Here is a 23,362-nt window from a genome sequence, read left to right on the forward strand (position 1 = left end):
TCTCCAAACAGCAGTAATGTTTTTATTTCTTTCCCAAAGCTGGAGAGCTTTGTTCAATCCTTTTCCTTGCCTAATTGTTCTCATACAAGTTTTTAGTAATACGCTAAGATAGAAGTTGTGGCCCTGGAGCAGGCCTGCAGATCTTGGCCTCAGCTGTGGTCTCTGAAGCAGCCCTGTGTCTGTACATTTGAAGGATCTAACAATGATTACAATTTGGCAGGTAAAGAACTCCTTTTGTTCTGTCCTCATGCTGATGAGATTACCTCTGCTTTTGATGGTTGTGTTACCAGAGATTTGGACAGTCATGGATTCTTTCTAGGCCCTGGAAAGATTAAATTTCCTTGAGGACATTATCTGTATGGCAGGCAGTAAGGTAGGGTTTTGAAGTTTGTCTGCATATGATAGGCCAAGTACCAGGTGTATGAATGGGTTTGGCTTCTACTGACTACTGGGGAACAGTTTTCACAGGTCTCTCTGAGTCCGTGAGTATGTACAACTGGCCATGGACTGTGACTGTGAGGGCTAGAACTGAGTCACATGGCTGCTGCAGGGACCATAGCTAAGGCCAAGATCTGTAGGCCTGCCTCCAGGGCCATGGCTGCGTGTGTCTCCTGGCAGTCTCTTGATAGGAAGGACCACTTGTGTACTCTAGCTGAGAGGAGTTTGAGACAGGTTGCAGAACTGCTTCAGCATCCTTAATAAGACCAAGCTTAGTGTACCATGTTTTGTCTGCAGCCATGTCTATGGGCTCTTGAGTTGGCCACCTGGGTGAGGGCCTGCTTTTTCCAAATACCCCTACTTGATTTTTGGCTCCACTGAGGTTTCACAATCCTAACCAAAGGCAAGTACCTTTCTACTTAGGTTTTCTGTGAGTTTACTACTTAACATATCTTATTTATTCTGTGAGTTTACAACTTAACATATCTTACCTAAGTGGAATCATACACTGTCACTTTGTTAGTGTCTTCACTTAAAATAATGGCTTTAAGATTTATCCTTATTGTAGCCCCTGACAAGATATTTTCATCTGAAGCTAAAGAATATTTCATTGATGTATAAGCCACATCTTTTTAAATCATTCATCTGTTAAGGGACATTTCAATTTTTTTTTTCCTTTTTTACTTTTGTAAATGATATGGTTTGGATCTGTGTCCTCATTCAAATCTCATGTCAAATTGCAATCCCTAATGTTGGAGGTGGGGCCTGGTGGGAGGTGATGGGATGATAAGGTTGACTTTTCACGAATGGTTTAGCACCAGCCCCTTTGGTACTGTCTTTGCCATAGTGAGTTTGTTCTCCTGAGATCTCACTTTTTAAAAGCATGTGGCACCTCTCCTTTCACTGTCTCTTGCTCCTGCTCCCACCATGTGAGGTGACTCACTCCTTATTTGCTTTCTACCATAATTGGAAGCTTTTTGAGGCCTCACCAGAAACAGAAGCTGCTATGCTTCCTGTACAGCCTGCAGAACCATGAGCCAGTTAAACCTTTTTCTTTAAAAAAAAAAAAAAAATTACCTAGTCTCAGGTATTTATAGCAATGCAAGAATAAACTAAAACAGTGAATATTGCTGCAGTAAACATAGATGTGCAAATATTTCTGTCAGATACGCTTTGCATATTTTGAGTAAGATGCTCAGAAGTAGAATTAGTGGGTCATAGAATAACTTCATTTTTTTTTTGGAGGAATCCCCTTACATTTTTTAGGGGGCTGTATCACTTTCTTCCTACCAACAATGCACAAGGGTTTCAATTCATCTACATTCTTTACATTTGTCATCTTTTGTTCGCTTGATGTTGGCCATTCTAATTAATACATGATAATACCTCATTGTGGTTTTGCTTTACATTTTTCTAAAGATTAAAAATTTTTCAATAATTGCTTGCTATGTGTATTTATTCTTTGGAGAAACATTTTCATCTGTTCATTTGTTAATCATGTTACTCTGTTGATTTTTTAGAGTCTATTCTGGGTGTTAATGTCTGTCAAATGTATACTTTTTACTTTTTTTTCTTAGTTGGGACTCTGACTAAATGTTAATTTTAATGTGCAGAGATAAATTTAATGTAGTCCCATTTTTCTGTGTTTTTAAATGTGTTACTCATGTAGTTGATGTTATATGCAAGAAAACATTGCCAAGACCAATGTCATAATCTTTCTTCCTGTATTTTCTTCTAAAAATTGTAGAGTTATGCTTCTTACATTTAAATATTTAATTTATTCAAGATAGTTTTTGTATATGGTTCAGGATTTTAAATTTTTTGAGTACACAGTAGCTTTATGTATCTATGGGTTACATGAGATATTTTGATGTAGGCATGAAATGCATAAAAATTATATCAGGATAAATGGGTATTCATTACCTCAAGTGTTTTATAGACAACCTAACTACATTCTTTTAGTTATTTAAAAATGTACAATTAAGTTGCTTTTGACTATAGTCACTCTGTGTACTAGCAACTACTAAATCTTACTCTTTCTAATTATTTTTCTACCCATTAATCTTCCCCACTTCCCCCAAACCCCCACTACACTTTCCAGCCTCTGGTAACAATCCTTCTGTTCTCTGTCTCTATGAATTAATTTAATTTTTGCTCCAGCAAATGTGTGAGAACATGCAACATTTACCTTCATGTGCCTGGCTTATTTTTCTTAACATAATGGCCTCTAGTTCCATCCATGTTGTTGAAGATGATGGGATCTTGTTCTTTTTTATTATTGAAAAGTACTTTGTTATGTATGTGCACCACATTTACTTTGTCCATTCATGTAATGATAGACACTTAGGTTGCTTCTAAATTTTGGATAATGTGAACAGTGCTGCAGTAAAAATGGAGGTGCAAATATCTCTCTGATGTCCTGATTTCTTTTCTTTTATGTACATACCTATGAATGGGATTGCTGGATAATATAGTAGCTTTATTTTTCATTTTTTGAGGAACTCTAAACTGTTCTCCATAGTCATTGTACCAATTTACATTCCCACCAAGAGAGTGCTAGAGTTCACTTTCACTTTTCTCCACATCCTCACCAGTATTTGTTAATTGCCTGACTTTTGGATAAAAGCCATTGTAACTGGGGTGAGATAATATCTCATTGTTTTGATTTGCACTTCTCTGAGATAAATGATGTTGAGCACAGTGTCATATGGCTTTTTGTTATTTATATGCTCTCTTTTGAGAAATGTCTATCCAAATTTTTTCTTATTTATCATCAGATTTTAACCTATAGAGCTGTTTGTGTGCCTTATGCATTCTTGTTATTAATTCCTTCTCTTTTTTTTTTTTTTTTTTGAGACGGAGTCTTGCTCTGTCCCGGGCTGGAGTGCAGTGGCCCCATCTCGGCTCACTGCAAGCTCCGCCTCCCGGGTTCACGCCATTCTCCTGCCGCAGCCTCCCGAATAGCTGGGACTACAGGCGCCCGCCACCTCGCCCTGCTAGTTTTTTGTATTTTTTAGTAGAGATGGGGTTTCACCCTGTTAGCCAGGATGGTCTTGATCTCCTGACCTCGTGATCCGCCCGTCTCGGCCTCCCAAAGTGCTGGGATTACAGGCTTGAGCCACCGCGCCCGGCCATTAATTCCTTTTCTTATGGGCAGTTTCCAGATATTTACTCCCATTTTGTGTGTTGTCTCTTCGCTTTGTTGATTGTTTCTTTTCTTCTTTTTTTTCTTTTTTTTGAGACAGAGTCTTGCTCTTTCGCCCGGGCTAGAGTGCAGTGGCGCGTTCTCAGCTCACTGCAAGCTCTGCCTCCTGGGTTCACGCCATTTTCCTGCCTCAGTCTCCTGAGTAGCTGGGACTACAGGCACCCGCCACCGCGACCGGCTAATTTTTTGTATTTTTAGTAGAGATGGGGTTTTATTGTGTTAGCCAGGATGGTCTTAATCTCCCGACCTTGTGATCCGCCCACTTTGGCCTCTCAAAGAGCTGGGATTACAGGCGTGAGCCATCGCGCGGGGCCTGTTGATGTTTCATTTGCTGTTTAGAAGCTCTTTAACTGATGTGATTCCATTTGTTCATTTTTGCATTGGCTGCCTGTGCTTGCGGGGTATTATTCAAGACATCTTTGTCCGGTTTAATTTCCTGGAGAGTTTCATCAATTTTTTTTTGTAGTAGTTTCATAGTTTCATGTCTTAGATTTGTCTCTAATCCATTTTGATTTATTTTTTCTTTTTAGATGGCAAGAGATATGGGTCTAGTTTCATTCTTCTGAATATGGATATGCAGTTTTTGTAACACAATTTGTTGAAGAGATTCCCCCATTATATTGAGGCAGGAAAATAGGATCTGGAGGCAGGGAACATAAGACCAATTCATGAAAGAAATCAGGCACATTCCTCAGCCCTGGGCTCAACACAAACAGGCCCAGTACAAACACATCCCACCATATATCTCTCAACTTCCTGAGCCCAGTACAAACACCACCTGGAAAATCCCCGATAAGGACACAGCCCTTTGTGGTTTTACAGAAAGCGCGGGAACCAATAGAAAAACTACTAAATGTATAACTTAAAATGTAAACCAATTGTAATGCTGTAACCAAAAGAATTCCCTTGTTCCTCTGTAACTTTACCCGTAACCTATTTACATCGGGCTATAAAAAGCAAGCACTCGCATTGTTCGGGGCCCTCTTGTATGCTGTGGAATGGAGGGACCAAGTTAGAACTTGCAGTAAACAATCCTTGCCGCTTGGCTTTGACTCTGGACTCTGGTGGTCTTCTTTGGGGAGCAAACGGTCTGGGCATTACATTCACACTTCAGCTATGACAGGAAATACCCTTTCCATAGGGTGTAGGCCATAAATAACTTTGTAATTTTATTTAATCCTCTCCATTTACATAGGGCATACCCGAAGTAACCAGTGGAATCTTCTAGGGGGTATTTAAACTCCCAAAAATTCTGTAATGGAGCCTTTGAGCCCTACGCTTGGGCTTTTTCCCACACTGTGGATTGTACTTTCATTTTCAATAAATCCCTTCATGCCTTCCTTGCTTTGTTTGTGTGTTTTGTCCAATTCCTTGTTAAAGACATGTACAGCTGGTAACATGTATTTTGGCAAGCCAGCCAGGAGGAAGAAGTAAGCCCAATGTTTGGGTTTCATTTTTCTCCCTTTCCTTTCTGCTCCATACAGGGGCTTTCTCTTTTCCTTTCCAACTTGGAACCCTTGGTGGGAAGCACCTAAACATGGAGGCAACTGCGGGTTTCTGGCCATGGCCTGTGAAATTAATGGGTTTCCATGAGGAGAAGCCTGACTGCCACCTCCTGGATTTAAGGAATCCAGGATTTAAGGAATCCAGATTTAAGGAATCCAGGATTTAAGGAATCTAGATTTAAGGAATCTGGGTCTTTTTCTTTCTTTTTTTTTTTTTTCCTTTATTTCTTTCTCAGTCTTTAAGTGGCTGTTTATAATTGCCCTGCCCAGAAGAGGGAATGACTTTTTCTTTATCTTTTCTGAATGTGGTCCCCGATCCCTATGTATGACGCAGTTCAGAGCAAACTTGCACATGTTTCAAGAGACTTAAACCTTCTTATGCTAAATTCTTCCCTTATAGTACTCAACTGGCTAAGGAACAAAAAGGCCCACCCAGAATCCAGTTCTCATTACAGTTCATGGCTATTTTTATAACACTTATAGTATGCTCTGGAGGTGCCCACCTAAGGTCAGAGACATCTGACACTAAGATCGGATCCACAGGAGGATACTCTGTGGGTCCTGCAGACCTCAACCTACCCAAAGGGGACGTTCTCGGCAGATGTTCTGAGGTCAAGTACTAAACCCTCCTTAGAATTTTCTTATAGTTGCAATGCTGTTTGGCCCCAACATTGTTTGGAATCTGGAGTTTACTGTTGAATGGAAAAGTGGAATGGCATTGTATGTATGGAGGCTTTTGTACTGTGATTCCAAGCGGGGGCCTGGTTAATGTGTGATACCCTCCTTTGGTATGGTTTGGTCACAGTGCTCTTTGGATTCTGGGGAGGTTTGGCCTTTAAAAATCAAACTACCATGGAGACTGCTTTACCCAGAATTATGGTTCACAGCCTTCACTGGATTATATACTGGGGCAAAGTAAAACCAGCAAGTTTCTATTTCTGTCTCATGGCTAAGGTTCCAAGCTATTGAGTCTTCATTTATGTGTGTTCATACATGTCTAGATGTCTTTATTTGCATGCACACTTACTGTTATATGTTATGTCACCAAATTGGCTTACAAGTAAAAGAACGCTCATAAATTAATAAGTCTGAGCAATTTTCAAGTTCATGTGACTTAAAGTACAACTTTACTAAACAAGCTAGCTTTAAAAGTATTGGTGGACTAAAAATAGAAATGCCTTCATAATTGTCAGCATACATTTTGTCTGAATTTTATGTTTGTCTTTGCTAAATATTTTTAAATGTCAGTGTTAATTCAAGCTGGGAGCTGCTTAGGTTGAGCCTGCCTTCTATTCTATCCGAAGTCTTACTGAGATAAATGCGTATCTGATTGCTTCCTTTGGAAAGGATAATCGGAAACTCTAAAGAATGCAACTGTTTGCCTCCCACCTAGCTGTAATCTGAAAGCCCCCAAGCCTCCTCCTCATGTTGAGTTGTCCTGCCTTTGTGGACCAAACCAATGTTCATTTTACATATGTCAATTAATATGTCATTTCTCCCGTGTTAAAAGTAAATAACTAAGAACAGTGAATAAGATAATTGTTTTAGGTAAACTTTTTGTTTAAATTAAAACCATAAAGTTATTTTTAATGCTCACTTAATAGCTGTGTCATTTCCAATTAAGAAAAGGGCTATGATATGGGAAATATGTTTCTAAAATTGTGGAATTGTCCATATCCAATAGTTTAGGATTTTTTGTATTTTAGGGTTTCATTAAAGTTTTAGGTTTCTATTTAACATGTAATTCTGTATACCAAATGTACCAGAAAGGGTTATGTTATTCATGAAAAAAAGAGAATAATTTTGTCTAATTCAATAGTTACCTAAAAGTTGGTTCAAATTACAGATTTAAAAAGGTTATTCATAAAACAATGTAGTAAGGGATCATTAGACGAAAAATGTGGAAAAAGTTTAAATAATAAAATATTTTTTAAAACCTGATAAAGAATTGGAGACATTTGGCTAATTGAACATTTTCATAAAGCTGTTAGTTTTGATTAAAGTAAAATAAAAAGTATTGTAAAAATGCATCAGCAGTTTGGCAATTTTTAAAAAAAATATAGTTAAGCATGAACCTGGATATAATGTAAAGGCAAATTTCACATACATGCTTGTTTCCTAATGCCTGGCTTTTTGGATGGATCAGAGGGCCCCTGAAAACATTCAGAAAGGAGGTAAATGGGATTATTTGACATGTTTGGGTACATGTGATTGCTAAAATGATGTTCAATCTTCTTTAGGTTATATTTTTGTGAATAATACTAATATATCTTCCAAAATTGTATGAGCTTTCTAAAGTAGTATATGCTATCAATTATAATTATGGTTATTATGTTATTGCAAACTGCAGAAATAATCAAATTCCTTTGTATAAAGCTACTAACCTACTAACCCAAGTAAAACAAAAATTAAATACCAAAAAAAAACTTTGTCAAATTTTCATGTTAAACCAGGTGATACTAAAATTGTTTAAAATAGTTTATAACCAATACTTAATCCCATATTCCTAGGAATACAATTAAAGTTTAAGGTACATTTGGTCACCTGGTGGGCCATTTAAACATTTTATAAAGGGATTTCATTCCGTTGTTATTTTCAATGCATGTTTTCTGGTTGTATAAAAGCTTTCCTATGCAAGGAGGCTGAGATTATTATGCTACATATACTTCCACCAGGTAAAAAAGCTTTTTATGGTTTAAATCTTATGAGAACATTGGAGAAAAACTGTCCTTGCCACCCACACTACAACAAAATGTGAGGACTTTGGGCTTTGGGTTAATGGGTTTTGAGAAGGGCCCCTCCACATTTTTGGAACCGTGTACCCACTGGAACCCTTGAGGTGAAGCTAACCAGGGAAATTTCTCCCAAGAAGAGGGCATCCTTGATGTAAACAGCTTTTCCCAAGTTCACAAATTAAAACTTCTATCATAAAACTCTTGCCTTTGAATTTTTTTCTTTCTTATGCCTCTACAAACATTAAAAGTAGAAAAGGGGTCTGTTAAGTGCATTTATGGGGTATACTTCTATTTGTGAAGGAGTTTGCAGCCAGCCTTATACATGGATAAGCTTATACTTTGATAAATAAAAGATGAAAGCCCAGTCAGCGTAAGTAAGAAACTTCAGTGATACATACACTGCCTCATAATCAGTCCAAAAACAAAACATTGGTTCATTCCTGTTAACCCACACCATGGGTTAAAGAGAACATTGCCAGGAGGCCTTCACTCTTCTAGAGGAGCATCATTTGTTAGGTCCTTTTCCGTGGTTTAAAGTAAAAGAAGCAATGGTTAAAAAGGTATCCCTCATGATAGGCTCTATAGCAAATTCTACTGTAAAGGCTACAGTTATGCAGTAGACTTTAAATTCTTTTGTGAAAGTTATAATAGAATTGACTAAACAGAGAAGTACCTGTGCAGCTGCTGGCACTTGTTGTGGCTTATGGAGAAATACATCAGATGAAGATTATAGACATTCACTGGTAGGGGATTAACAAATTGCTTAGTTAAGTAAGTAAACTCTTTATCTGGCTCACTCTTTGATTTATTTAATTTTACAAGGTTTGGTTAATGGAAACCTTGAGTAAGGAGCATACTGTGAACTCTTGGTGTTTTCCTCCCAATAGTCATAATAGTAGTCTCCCTGTGTGCTGTATTCTCTCAAAGGTTTAAATGCTTGCATGCAGCCATCTCTAGGATGTCATACGGTCTCTCTTCAACTATAATAACAGGAGCTAAAAGAAATGTGCAACCATGAGAACACCATAACCTATAAATAATGTGCTGAGACCAGAAATCCAAAATGATGGTAACTGAGAGTGGCTCAAAGGCCCTAAATTTTGGACACACTGTAATCTAAGTGAGAACCTAACCAAAAAGGGGGAATTTTGTTTTGTTTTGTTTTGAGATGGAGTCTCACTCTGTCACCCAGACTGGCGTGCAGTGGTGTAATCTTGGCTCACGGCAACCTGCACCTCCCAGGTTCAAGCAGTTCTTTGCCTCAGCCTCCCAAGTGACGGGGATTACAGGCGCCTGCCACCATGCCCGGCTAATTTTTTTATTTTTAGTAGAGATGGGGTTTCACCATTTTGCCCAGGCTGATCTTGAACTCCTGACCTCGTGATCCACCTGCCTCAGCCTCCCAAAGTGCCGGGGTTACAGGCTTAAGCCACTGTGCATGGCCAAGGGGGAAGTTTTTAAACAAAATTCTGGGATGCCATTGTTTTGGACTAAGCTCATACACTAGGCCCCAACAGACCAAACCAAAATGGAGTTGTTTGTGCCAAGACTTTAAGGAAACACATAAATTCTAGAACAAACCAGGTTTTTTTTTTGTCCTGCAAATCTCTGTAACAAACATTCCTAACAGCATAGGTATCCACCCCCATTATATCTTTTAATCAAATACATTTGCTGTTGCATAGAGACCATCAAGTTTCAGATGATCATGCAATGAAAGCTCCAGCCAGTTCCAGGTAAAAACACACCCCTGGCAATCAAGAAACTACCCTGTCTCCACTAGACAGAACAGAGCAGGAGTACTGTGATCTCCGATAGGCGGGGACTACATCCCAAGCCAGCATAAAGCAGTTACAGAAAGAAAAAGACCATTGATCCCACTGCCTCCTATAAAGATTTATGAGGATCACATATCTTGGGGGAGATGAGGCAGGAAAACAGGGTCTGGAGGCAGGGACCATAAGGCCAATTCACACTTTAGCTATAACAGGAAATATCCTCTCAACAGGCGCTGTAAATAACTAACTTTACTTCACCCTCTCCATTTACATAGGGCATACCCAAAGTAACCAATGGAATCCTCTAGGTGGTATTTAAGCTCCCAAAAATTCTGTAACCGGGCCTTTGAGCCCCTATGCTCGGGCTTGCACTTTGGAGTGTACTTTCATTTTCAATAAATTCTTTTATTCCTTCCTTGCTTTGTGCATTTTGTCCAATTCTTTGTTCAAGATGCCAAGGACCTGGACACTTTCTACCAGTAACAATATATTCCTGACAGCTTTGTCAAAAAGAAGTTTGCTGTAGTATGGATTTATCTCTGCGTTCTCTCTACTGTTTTACTGATCAGTTTTATGCTGTTTTAATTATGGTAGCTCTGTTGTATCATTTAAATTCAAATACTATGATTCCTCCAGTTTCTTTTTTCGTACAACGGCTTTGGCTATTTTGAGTCATTTATGGTTCTGTCTACATTATAAGATTGTTTTTCCTATTTCTGTGAAGAATGTCATTCATGCTTTGACAGGAATTGCATTAAATCTGTAGATTGTTTTGGGTAGTATGAAAATTTTAATAACGCTGATCTTTCCTATTCCTGAACATAAAATATCTTTCCTTTTTTTTCTCTTGCTTAATTTCTTGCATTGATGTTTTATAGTATTCATCATAGAGATCCTTCACGTCTTTGGTTAAGTTCATTCCTGGTATTTAATTTGTGGCTATTGTAAATGGGATTACTCTCTTGGTTTGATTTTCACATTGTTCACTATTGGCATGTAGAAACACTAATTTTTTAATCCTATATCTTGACTAAATGTATGAGTTCTAATGGTGTTTTAGTGAAGCAGGTTTTTCAAATATAAGACCGCATCATATGCAAAGTTCTTTTTTTGTGACAGATTTTTTGTTTCTATATGTCTCTTTTGTCTGATATTGAAGGGGGCCAGCCCCTCCACAACCTGTGGGTGTTTCTCGTCAGGTGGGACGAGAGACTGAGAAAAGAAATAAGAGACAGAGACAAAGTATAGAGAAAGAAAAGTGGGCCCAAGGGACCGGCGCTCAGCATATGGAGGACCTGTGCTGGCACTGGCCTCTGAGTTCCCTCAGTATTTAGTGATCATTATTATCTCTACCATCTCGGAGAGGGGGATGTGGCAGGACAATAGGGTAATAGTGGGGAGAGGGTCAGCAGGAAAACATGTGAACAAAGGTCTCTGTGTCATAAATAAGTTTAAGGAAAGGTGCTATGCCTTGATGTGCACACACACCAACATCTCGGTGCAATAAAAAGCAGTATTGCCGCCAGCATGTCTCACCTTCAGTCCTAAGGTGGTTTTCTCCTATCAGTAAATAGAACAGACAATCGGGTTTTACACCAAGACTTTGTATTCCCAGGGACGAGCAGGAGACATATGCCTTCCTCTTATCTCAGCCGCAAAGAGGCCTTCCTCTTTCACTAATCCTCCTCAGCACAGACCCTTTACGGGTGTCGGGCTGGGGGACGGTCAGGTCTTTCCCTTCCCACGAGGCCATATCTCAGGCTATCGCATGGGGAGAAACCTTGGACAATACCTGGCTTTCCTGGGCAGAGGTCCCTGTGGCCTTCTGCAGTATATTGTGTCCCTGGGTACTTGAGATTAGAGAATGGCAATGACTTTTAACAAGCATACTGCCTTCAAGCATTTTTTTAAACAAAGCACATCCTGCATAGCCCTAAATCCATTAAACCTCGAGTCAACACAGCACGTCTCTGCAAGCACAGGGTTGGGGCTAGGGTTACAAATGAACAGCATATCAAGGCAGAAGAATTTCTCTTAGTACAGAACAAAATGGAGTTTCTTATGTCTACTTCTTTCTACATAGACACAGTAACAGTCTGATCTCTCTTTCTTTTCCCCACAAATATAGCCACTCCTACACTTTTTTAGTTATTGGCATGGAATATTCTTTTTCATCTTTGAACCACTAATTCCCAGTGTGGGAATAATGATACCAATCCTTTCATGAGAATAGAGCTCTCATAACCTAATAGCTGACTTCTTCATTTTCTCACCATGGCAGTTAAATATTAACATAAATTTTGGAGGGACACTCAAACAATAGCAGTGTGTGTTTATTGGATAAGTAAATGTTTTTCTGTTTAATTATTGACAAGAACTTATTACTGCTATTTTGTTCATTGTTTTCTGACCATTTAGTAGTTTCTATGTTTTAATTCTTTCATGCTTTCTTCCCTTGCATTTTCTTGAATTTTTGTTTTTGTTTTTGTTTTTGTTTGTTATATGCTTTAATTCTTTTTCTTTTGCGTGTATTTACTACCGTTTTTATTTTAATTTCCAAGACACTTACGTAAACTTCTCATAGTTATAAAAGTCTAGTTTGAGATAACAATGTAACTTCTTTTTTTGTACAGATAGGGTCTTCCTTTGTTACTCAGGCTGTAGTGCAGTACATTCACAGCTCAATGCAGCCTTGACCTCCCCGAACTCAAGCAATCTTCCCATGTTACCCTCCTGAGCAGCTGGGACTACAAGCGCAAGTCTGGCTACTTTTTTTGGTACTCTATGTAGAGACAGGGTTTTGCCATGTTGCTCAGGTTGGTCTTGAACTCCTGGGCTCAAGCACTCCACCTGCCTTGGCCTCTCAAAGTGCTAGGATTACATGAATGAGACATCACACCCAGTGCTGCTTTAAAAAAAAACAAAAAAACAAAAACTAGTTTTGTGAGATCCTTATTTTATTTTATTCTTGTATTTATTTTAGAGACAGAGTCCTGCTATATTGACCAGGCTGGTTTTGAACTCCAGATCTCAAGCAAAAGTTAACTTCTATGTGTAGAAATATTAAATAATTTTCCTTCCTTTAAAACACTATTTATGTCACCCTTTACATTTTTTTATATTGTGTACCTGTTAACAAATATACTGAAGCTGTATGTGTTCTAATGCTTTTTTTGTGACTTTTATGTCAGAGTTAAAAGTGATTTATGCTCCATAATTAGTTATATAGCCTTCTATGTATATATGTTTTCCAGTAAGATTTGTACTTTTATGTTTTCTTGCTGTAAGTTAGGATTCCATCCTTACAACTTGAAAAATTCTCTTTAACATTTTTTTGTAAGACAGGTCTAGTGATTATAAATTCCCTCAACTTATTTTTTGATCTGAGAATATCTTGATTGATACTTCATTTGTCAACGACAGCTTCGTCAGGTGTAGTCTCCTTATTTGTCAGAGTTTTTTCTTTTTCTCTGTTCATTTGCGCTTTAAATATATGGTCTCACTTCTATGTGGCTTGCATTGTTTCTGCTGAGCAATTTACGGATAACTTTATGGATGTTCCCTTGTATGAGAAGAATCTCTTTTTCTTGCTTCTTTTAAGAATCTCCCATTGTCTTTGAATTTTTGGCAGTTTAATTATAATTGTGTCCTGGGCAATTTTTTATTAGGTTCTTCTTGCTACAGATATTTTGAGCCTCAGAAAACTGAATGTCTTCCAAGATTGGGAAAAATTTAACACATTATATCTTTAAACAATTAAAAAAAAGTTTTCTCTCTTTTGAACCTCCTAAAATATGTACCTTTTTATGGTTTATTATATAGTGTGGATCCCAAATGCTTTATTCACACTTTTATTTTTTAAAAAATTCTAATAAGAAACTTCCAAATGACTTAAGTTTGCTGGGGTTTTTTTTTTGTATAACTGAGTCTCCTGTTAAAACTTTCTCTTAAATTGTTTTTTCTTTTTTTTTTTTTTATTATACATTAAGTTCTAGGGTACATGTACACAATGTGCAGGTTTGTTACATATGTATTACATGTGCCATGTCGGTGTGCTGCACCCATTAACTCGTCATTTACATTAGGTGTATCTCCTAATGCTATCCCTCCCGCCTCCCCCCTCCCCACAATAGGACCCGGTGTGTGATGTTCCCCTTCCTGTGTCCAAGTGATCTCATTGTTCAATTCCCACCTATGAGTGAGAACATGCAGTGTTTGGTTTTCTGTTCTTGCGATAGTTTGCTGAGAGTGATGGTTTCCAGCTGCATCCATGTCCCTACAAAGGACACGAACTCATCCTTTTTTATGGCTGCATAGTATTCCATGGTGTATATGTGTCACATTTTCTTAATCCAGTCTGTCACTGATGGACATTTGGGTTGATTCCAAGTCTTTGCTATTATGAATAGTGCCGTAATAAACATACGTGTGCATGTGTCTTTATAGCAGCATGACTTATAATCGTTTGGGTATATCCCCAGTAATGGGATGGCTGGGTCAAATGGTATTTCTAGTTATAGATCCTTGAGGAATTGCCACACTGTTTTCCACAATGGTTGAACTAGTTTACAGTCCCACCAACAGTGTAAAAGTGTTCCTATTTCTCCACATCCTTTCCAGCACCTGTTGTTTCCTGGCTCCGATGCACTTAACTGCAATATCAGCAGAAATCTCATCAGTCCAGAGATCCAATAGAAGAAGATATTTACCTCCCCAAATTAGTTTCTAATGACTGAAAGAGGTATTTGCTCCTTCAGATGCAAGGACATCCTTAATGGATCATGAAGGATCAGGCAAATATAACACTACCAAAGGAAACTAAAAATGCTCCAGTAACCAGTTACAATAAAACACAGATCTAAAAAATGACTAACAAAGAATTCCAGATAATCTTAAAGCATCTTACCAGCCTGACCAACATGGTGAAACCCTCTTTCTACTAAAAATACAAAAATTAGCCAGGTGTGGTGGTGCACACCTGTAGTCACAGCTACTTTGGAGCCTGAGGCAAAAGAATCGCTTGAATCTGGAGGGTGGAGGTTGCAGTGAGTTGAGATCACCCCACACCGCACTCTAGCCTGAGCAACAGAGTGAGACTGTCTAAAAAAAAAAATAAAAGCTCAGTAAGATGCAAAAGTACACAGATTACCAATTTTTTTTGCAACAATGCATGAACAAAATCACAATTATAATACAAAAAAAATTATAATTTATATATTTTTATAAGATATATCAGAATATCTATTTTAAAATGAAATAATATTGTATATATATGTCACATTTTAAAAATCTGATACTAATCTGTAAAGGGACATTTGTGTTGTTTCCAGGAATTGTCTTTTGTAGATAATAATAAATGAACATGTGTGTGTAAATATCTATTTAAAGTCCTGCTTTAAATATTTTTGGGATATTTTGGATACAATGATGTAGTACCATGTATATTTTCAGATGTTTGTTTCCTGAGCCTTCCAAAAAATGATTGCCAAGACCAGTGTGTGAAGCCTTTATCATATACTGTTAGATTTCATATATGTGTAAGATCATGTGGTACTTGTCTTGGTGAATCTGGTTTATTTCACTTATTGTAATGGCCTCCAGGTTCATCCACACCCTTGCAAATATCAAACTTTTATTGTCTTTTGTAACTGAATAGTATTTTGTTGTGTATCTGTACTAGATTTTCTTTATCATCTGGTTTTCAATAATTGGATTGATTCCATATCTTAGCTATTATAAATAGTATTGTAATAAACATGGGAGTCTCTTTGACATACTGATGTTGTTTTTTTTTAGCTACAAAGAAAATAGAACTTTTATATGCTCCAGCAATTGTGTTTAATTAAAAAACTAAAAATAGAACTAACATGCTTCAGCAGTCCTGTTTTATTAAAAAATAAATAGAACTAACATATGACCCAACAATTTGAATTTTGTGTGTGTGTGTTTGTGTGTAGTCATCAATGTTTTATTGTCTAGGTGATGAGTCAAAGAAACAGTCTAAATTATCATATATTGATTATTTAAATATGTTATCCTGTGATGCTTTTTTTCCTGTAATGGCTCTACTAACTTACAGTTTTACAACTGTATTTGTTTCCTTTTCTATACATTCTCACTAACAATTGTTAGTCTTTATTTATATTTATTTATTTATTTATTTATTTGAGATGGAGTCTTACTCTGTCACCCAGGCTGGAGTGCAGTGGTGTGATCTTGGCTCCCTGCAACCTCTGCCTCCTGGATTCAGGCAGTTCTCCTGCCTCAGCCTCCCAAGTAGCTGGGACTACAGGTGTATACTGCCATGTCCGGCTAATTTTTTTTTTTGTATTTTAGTAAAGACGGGGTTTCATCATGTTGCTCAGGCTGGTCTCGAACTCCTGAGCTCAGGCAACCTGCCCATTTTGGCCTCCCAAAGTCCTAGGATTACAGGTGTGAGCCACCACGCCCAGCCAGTCTTTTCAATTACAGTCTTTTCAATAACAGTTGTTCTCACTGGAGTAATGTTTTTTGTTGTTGTTGTTGTTATTGTTGTTTTTTGTATTGTTTTGTTTTGTTTGTTTTGTTTTGTTTGAGACAGAGTTTTGCTCTAGTTGCCAAGGCTGGAGTGCAGTGATGTGATCTCAGCTCACTGCAACCTCTGCCTCCCAGGTTCAAGTGATTCTCCTGCCTCAGCCTCCTAAGTAGCTGGGACTACAGGTGGCCCATACTGTGCTCATTCTGCCTTTTTAGTAGAGATGAGGTTTCACCATGTTGGCCAGGCTGGTCTTGAACTCCTAACCTCAGGTAATCCACCCACCTCAGCCTCCCAAAGTGCTGGGATTACAGGCGTGAGCCACCGTACCTGACTGTGATGTGGTATTTTATTGCGGTTTTGAATTTAATTTCTCTGAGAATTAGTGATATTGAGCATATTTGCATGTACTTTTTGACTATTTGCATTTCTTCTTTTGAAAAATGTCTGTTAAGGTCTCTTGCTTGTTTTTAAGTTGTGTGTTATTTTTGTTTTAAGTTTGTTAAAAATCACTTGGCTCTAGGCTCATGAATTTATTATTGGGCTCACTGGATACTGTCCTCTGTCTATTTTTATGCCAGAACCATGTTCCTTTGCTTACTGTAGCTTTATAGCATATTATGGAGTCGGGTAGTGTGATGTCTCCAGCTTTATTCTTTTTACTCAGGATTTCTTTAGCTATGTGGGGGTCTTTGATGGTTCCCTATAAAGTTTAAGCTTGTTTTTTCCATTTCTTTGAAAAAAGTCATTGGTATTTTGATAGAGATTGCGTCGAATCTGTAGATCACCTTGGGTAGTATAGCGAATTTCTTAATATTTTTTTCAATTCATGAGCATAAAAATCTTTCAGTTTTTCATGTCTTTTTCAGATTTTTATCAGTGATTTATCATTTTCATTGTAGTGTTCAGCTTTTTAATGACGTTTGCTGCTAGACATCTCTTTTTTATTGTGGATGCAAAGCAGCATTTGGCAAAACTCAACATGCGTTTGTGACTTAAGAAACTCAATAAATTAGGTATAGATGGTATGTAGCTCAACACAATAAAGGCCACATTTGACAAACCTATGACTGAACAAATCTGTATACTGAACAGAAATCTATATACTGACAAATCTATATACTAAACAGAAAAAAAAAGCAGAAAATGTTTTATTTGAAATTTGGGACAAGATAAGGATGTTATTTGATATTGTAATTGTGTATGACAATATCCAACTGTGTACACTGTAAGACAGTGACTGTAAGATGGTTTGATTGTGTCCCCACCCAAATCTCATCTTGAATTACAGCTTTCATAATTCCCATGTGTTGTGGGAGATAATTAAGTCATGGGGGCAGTCTCCCCCATACTGTTCTCATGGTGGTGAATAAGTCTCAGGAGATCTGATAATTTTATAAGGTTTCCCCTTTTGTTTGGCTCTCATTCTGTCTTGCCTCCCACCATATATGACATGACTTTTGGCTTCTGCCATGATTTTGAGGCCTCCCTAGCCACATGAAACTGTGAGTCCATTAAACCTCTTTTTCTTCATAGATTTCCCAATCTCAGGTATGTCTTTATCAGCAGTGTGAAAATGGACTTCTGCAGTAAATTGGTACCAGTAGAGTCAGGAACTTCACCCAAAAATGTGGAAGTGACACTGGAACTGGATAACAGGCAGAGGCTGGAACAGTTTGGAGGGCTGAGAAGGAGACAGGAAAATGTGGGAAAGTTTGGAACTTCCTAGAGATGTGTTTAACCAAAATGCTAATAATGATATGGACAATGAAATCCAGTCCAAGGTGCTCTCAGGTGGACATGAGGAACTTGGGAAATGCAGTAAAGGTGTCTCTTGCTATGTTTTAACAGAAAGACTGGTGGCATTTTGCCCCTGCACTAGACATCTGTGGAACTTTGAACTTGAGGGAGATGACTTTGAGTATCTGGTAGAAGAAATTCCTAACCCATAAAGCATTCATGAGGTGACTTGGGTGCTGTTAAAAGCATTCAGTTTTAAAAGGGAAACAGCATAAACGTTCAGAAGTTTTATAGCCTGATGATGTGATAGACAAGAAAAACCTATTTTCTGAAGCGACATTCAAGCTCACTGCAGAAATTCACATAAGTAATGAGGAGCCAAATGTTAATCACCAAGACACTGGGGAAAATGTCTCTAGGGCATTTCAGAGAACTTTGTGATAGCTTCTCCCATCACAGGCCCAGAGGCCTAAGAGAGAAAATAATTTTATGGGTTGGGCCTAGCCCCGCCTTTCCTAGGGCGTTGGTTCCCTATGTCCTAGCTACTCTACCCATAGATAAAAAAGCTCAAGGTACAGCTTAGACCTTGGCTTCAGAGGGTCCAAGCCCCAAGGCTTGGCAGGTTCCATGTGGTATTGAGCCTGCAGGTACACAGAAGTCAAAAATCGAGGTTTGGAAACCTCTGCCTACATTTCAGAATATGTATGGAAATGCCTGACTGTCCAGGCAGAAGTTTGCTGGAGGGATGCAGCCCTCATGGAGACCTTCTGCTAGGGCAGTGCAGAAGGGAAATGTGGGGTTGGAGCCCCCACACAAAGTCCCCACTGGGGCACTGCCTAGTGAAGCTGTGAGAAGCAGGACTACTGTTCTCCAGACCCCAGAATGGTAGATCCACTGTCAGCTTGCACCATGCACCTGTAAAACCCACAGGCCCTCAACACCAGCCCATGAAAGCAGCCAGAAGGCTGGTTGTACCCTGCAAAACCTCAGGGGTGGAGCTGCTCAAGATCATGGGAACCCATTTCTTGCATCAATGTGACCTGGATGTGAGACATGGAGTCAAAGGAGATCATTTTGGAGCTTTAAGATTTAACTGCCCTGCTGAATTTTGGCCTTGCATGGGGCCTCTAGCTTCCTTGTTTTGGCCAATTTCTCTTATTTGGTATGGGTGTATTTACCCAATGCCTGCACCCCCATTGTGTCTAGGAAATAACTAACTTGCTTTTGATTTTACAGGCTCATAGGTAGAAGGGACTTACTTTCTCTCAAATGAGACTTGACTGTGAACTTACGAGTTTAACCTGAAATGAGTTAAGACTTTGGAGGCCTGTTGGGAAGGCATAATTTGTTTTGAAGTGTGAGGACATGAGATTTGGAAAGGGCCAGGGGTGGAATGATAGGGTTTGGCTGTGTCTTCACCCAAATCTCATTCTGAATTGTAGCTCCCATAATTCCCATGTGTTGTGGGAGGGACCCAGAGAGAGAGAATTGAATCGTGGTGGTTTTTGCCATACCGTTTTTACAGTAGTGAATGACTCTCATGAGACCTGATGGTTTTTATAAGGGGTTTCCCCATTTGTTTGGTTCTTATTCTCTTTTGTCTACCACCATGTAAGATGTGCCTTTCACTTTCTACCTCCCACAATGATTTTGAGGCCACCCCAGCCACATGTGACTGTGAGTCCATTAAACCTTTCTTTCTTTGGGTATGTTTATCAGTAGTATGAAAATAGAATAATACAGTGTGGAGCACAAGTCAAATATGCATCAGTGATATATCTATTTCCAATATAAGTCTCTGTGTTTGTTTATCTGTATTTGTATTGTTCCTGCATTGCTTGTAAGTTGTATACTTGTTCTGTTTGTGTGTATACAGTGGTCGTTTTACCCTGTCTAGGTGAGTTGTCATTGAAATACTTCTAATTTTACCCTCTATTTATTTGTAAATTTTATTTTTATGTGTGGGAGAAGCATTTTTGTGATTAGAGGATAATTTCAAAAGCTATCCTACCTCTGTATCTGTTTTAGATATCACTATTTTTAATTGTCAAAAAAACAAACTTTACAATCTTAAAAATTTTTAATACTCAGTTTAGTCATATTATATTGACATTGTTGTGCACTGTATCTCTAGAATGTATCTAGCAAAGCTAAAACTCTACACATTAAGCAACTATGTATTTCTGTTTTCTGGCACTTTACAAAAACAACTGCATTCTATTTCAGATTCAGACTGTTTTAGATATCTTATGTAAGTTGATTCATATAGTTTCTGTCTCTGTGGCTGACTTATTTCATGTTGCACAATTTCATTAAGATTTATTTTTATTTCATTAGATTTCTTTTTCTTCTAAAAAACTAATATTAATATTTCAAATTACATTTATCCATCTGATGAGACATTTGCATTACTTTCATTTTTTTGCTTCATTAACAATGCTGCAATAACTATGAGTGTACAAATTGCTCCTCTTGACCATGTATATGAGAGTTTATATTTGTGCTGGATTTAATCTTATGGATCTAGCTGTTCAGCTTATACCCATACTAAATTGTTTTAATTTTTAGCTTTATACGTGTTTTGAAATCAGGAGCTGTGATGCCTCCAACATTGTTGTTTTTCTTTTTCTTTTCTTTTTTTTTTTTTTTAAGACAGTTTCACGCTTGTTGCCCATGCTGGAGTGCAGTGGTGCAATCTCGGCTCACCGCAACCTCTGCCTCCCAGGTTCAAGTGGTTGTCCTGCCTCAGCCTCCTGAGTGGCTGGGATTACAGGCATGTGCCACCATGCCCAGCTAATTTTGTATCTTTTAGTAGAGATGGGATTTCTCCATGTTGGTCAGGTTGGTCTTGAACTCCCAACCTCAGGTGATCCACCCACCTCAGCCTCCCAAAGTGCTGGTATTACAGGTGTGAGCCACCGCACCGAGCCTTGTTGTTTTTCTTATTGAAGATCGCTTGGTGCTATATTGTCTCTTGAAATTTTATCTAATTTTAGGGTTGCTGTTTCTATTTCTGGAAAAACTCAATTTGAAATTTGACAGAGATTGCATTTAATCTGAATATTACATTCAGCAGTCCAGACAGCTTCATAATATTAAATATTTTAAACGTTGAACAAGAGCAAGCTAAAGAGTATATTTTTTACTTTCTATAATTATGTAAGATTTTCCGTTTTTTTTTTTTTTTTTTTATTCTACTGTCTTTCCAGTTTGGTCATAAAAAGTAATCTGTAAAATTTTAATTTAAAAAAAATTTGTTAAGGGTCTTTTTGTGGTCTAACCTATGGTTTATCAAGAAGAATTTTGTATGAGCTATTGAGAAGGTTGTGTATTCTGCTGTTGTTGAGCAGTGTTTTCTACAATTCTGTAAGGCATAATTTTTTAATACTGCTTTCAAGTCTTCTGTTCCCTTATGAATCTTGTCTTTTTGTTTTATTCATTACCAAAATTGGGATATCAAAATATCCTAGTATAATTGTATTGCTTTGTATATCTTGCTTTACTTTTGTTAGTATTTGCTTTATATATTTGAAACGCTAATGTGAGTTACACACACACATTTATATATATATATATACACATGCATTTGTCACAGGTTTCCAGTAAATGAACATTTTTATTACTGTTTAATGTCCTTTGTCTCTTATAAGCTTTTAGTTAAGGCATATTTTATGAAATAGGACAGTTTTTCACTTAAGATGCACTTTGTGTAATATAATTTTGACCTCTTATTTGGTCATTTGCATGAAATGTCTTTTTTCATCTTGTCTCCTTTAATCATTAGATTTTAAGTGACTTGTAGAAAAGCAGGTTGGATCTTTTTTTTAATTGTTAAAATTTTTTTATTCGATGCATGTATTTTGAATGGAAAGTTTACTTCATAAATATTTAAATGATTTGCTGAAATAGAAAGGCTTACTAATGTTATTTTATTGTTTTACTTGATAATTTTATCTTCATCCCTTATTTTCTGTCTTCCTTTGTGTCTTTTTGATTTTTGTATTGACAGGCCCTTCCTACTTTTTCAGTATCTCTACAGATCCTTTTTTATTTGGTATCTTGGGAATTACATAAAATTTCTTAAATTTAAAATAATATATTTTAAACTAGTAAAAATTTAACTTTACTTGCACGTCGAAATTCTTCCTCATTACATCTGCCCTCAACTTTATTATTGATGTCACTAACCATATTTTTCATTTTGCATATTAACAGTTTATGATTACTTTTTTTTTTTGCTTTTATCTTTCACATTTTGGAGAATAATTAAAATGTTTTCTGTGCTATCATGATAATGGCATAGAACTTTATATTTTTGTATGTGCGTATCTTTCCCAGAAAATTATGTTTTCATATGATTATGTTTTGTTTTCTTACATTATATTATTTTCAGTGAAAGATACTTGCTTTAGCTTTTTTAAAATTTTATTTATTTATTTATTTTGCAAGGCAGATGTAGTGCTAATATACTTTTTCAGCATTTGGTTATCTTGAAAGGTCTTTACTTTTTCTTCATTTTTAGGACAGTTTTGCTAGTAATATTATTCCCCTTAGAAGCTATTTTTCTTTTCTTTTCTTTTTTTTTTCCGAGATGGAGTCTTGCTTTGTCGCCCAGGGGCACAATCTCAGCTCACTGCCACCTCTGCCTCCCGGGTTCAAGTGATTCTGCTGCCTCAGCCTCCCAAGTAGCTGGGACTACAGGCACATGCCACCACACCCGGCTTTTTTTTTTTTGGTATTTTACCATGTTGGCCAGGATGGTCTCGTGATCTGCCCACCTCGGCCTCCCAAAGTGCTGGGATTACAAGTGTGAGCCACCATGCCTGGCTGAAGCTATTTTTTTTTTCAGCACTTTATATTACAAATTCCCTGACACCTGAAAATTTTTTTTGACAGATTCACTGTTTATCTTATAAGACTACACTTATAAATGACACGTCACTTTTATAACTCCTAAGATTCTCTTCTTGTCTTTGACTTTTGAAACTTTGCTTATATGTGTCTTGTCATAAATCTCTGTGTGTATCCTAGTTAATAAGTTTGTGGAGCATCTTCAGTTTTTACATCCTTTTTTTACTTTTGAAAATGTCTCAGTCATTATTGTTGTATTTTTCACCTTCATGACTTTTGTTTTTTATATTTTTAATGTTTTCATTGATACTCTTATTTTTCCGATTTTATAAATTGTATGTGTTTCTATTTCACTCATTGAGCATTATTCAGGTTAAAATTTTAAAATTTGAATATCTTCATTATTTATAGTTGTTTTCTGAAAATTTTCAAATTTTTAAATTGGGCCATGTTGCCCTTTTTGCCTACATTGTAACATTGTTATTTGAACATTAACTAAAAGCTATTTGTCACAGTCTTTACAATGTTGCCTTGTCCTGACATAGTCTGAAACCAGTTGTCTTTGATAGAGATTATGGGAGCCTCCCATACATGTT

The 23,362-nt window shown here is 37.3% G+C and overlaps 1 protein-coding gene and 1 long non-coding RNA gene across 2 annotated transcripts in view; one reads left to right on the forward strand and one right to left on the reverse strand.

Moving 5' to 3' along the window:
• LOC144341060 (uncharacterized) overlaps positions 1 to 23,362 on the reverse strand; it is a 558,577-nt gene that overhangs the window by 41,274 nt on the left and 493,941 nt on the right. The gene's annotated exons all lie outside the window — the stretch shown is intronic.
• ZNF718 (zinc finger protein 718) overlaps positions 1 to 23,362 on the forward strand; it is a 45,263-nt gene that overhangs the window by 12,212 nt on the left and 9,689 nt on the right.

The sequence above is a fragment of the Macaca mulatta genome, chromosome 5 (genome assembly GCF_049350105.2).
Source record: "Macaca mulatta isolate MMU2019108-1 chromosome 5, T2T-MMU8v2.0, whole genome shotgun sequence".
Taxonomy (NCBI): Eukaryota; Metazoa; Chordata; class Mammalia; order Primates; family Cercopithecidae; genus Macaca; species Macaca mulatta.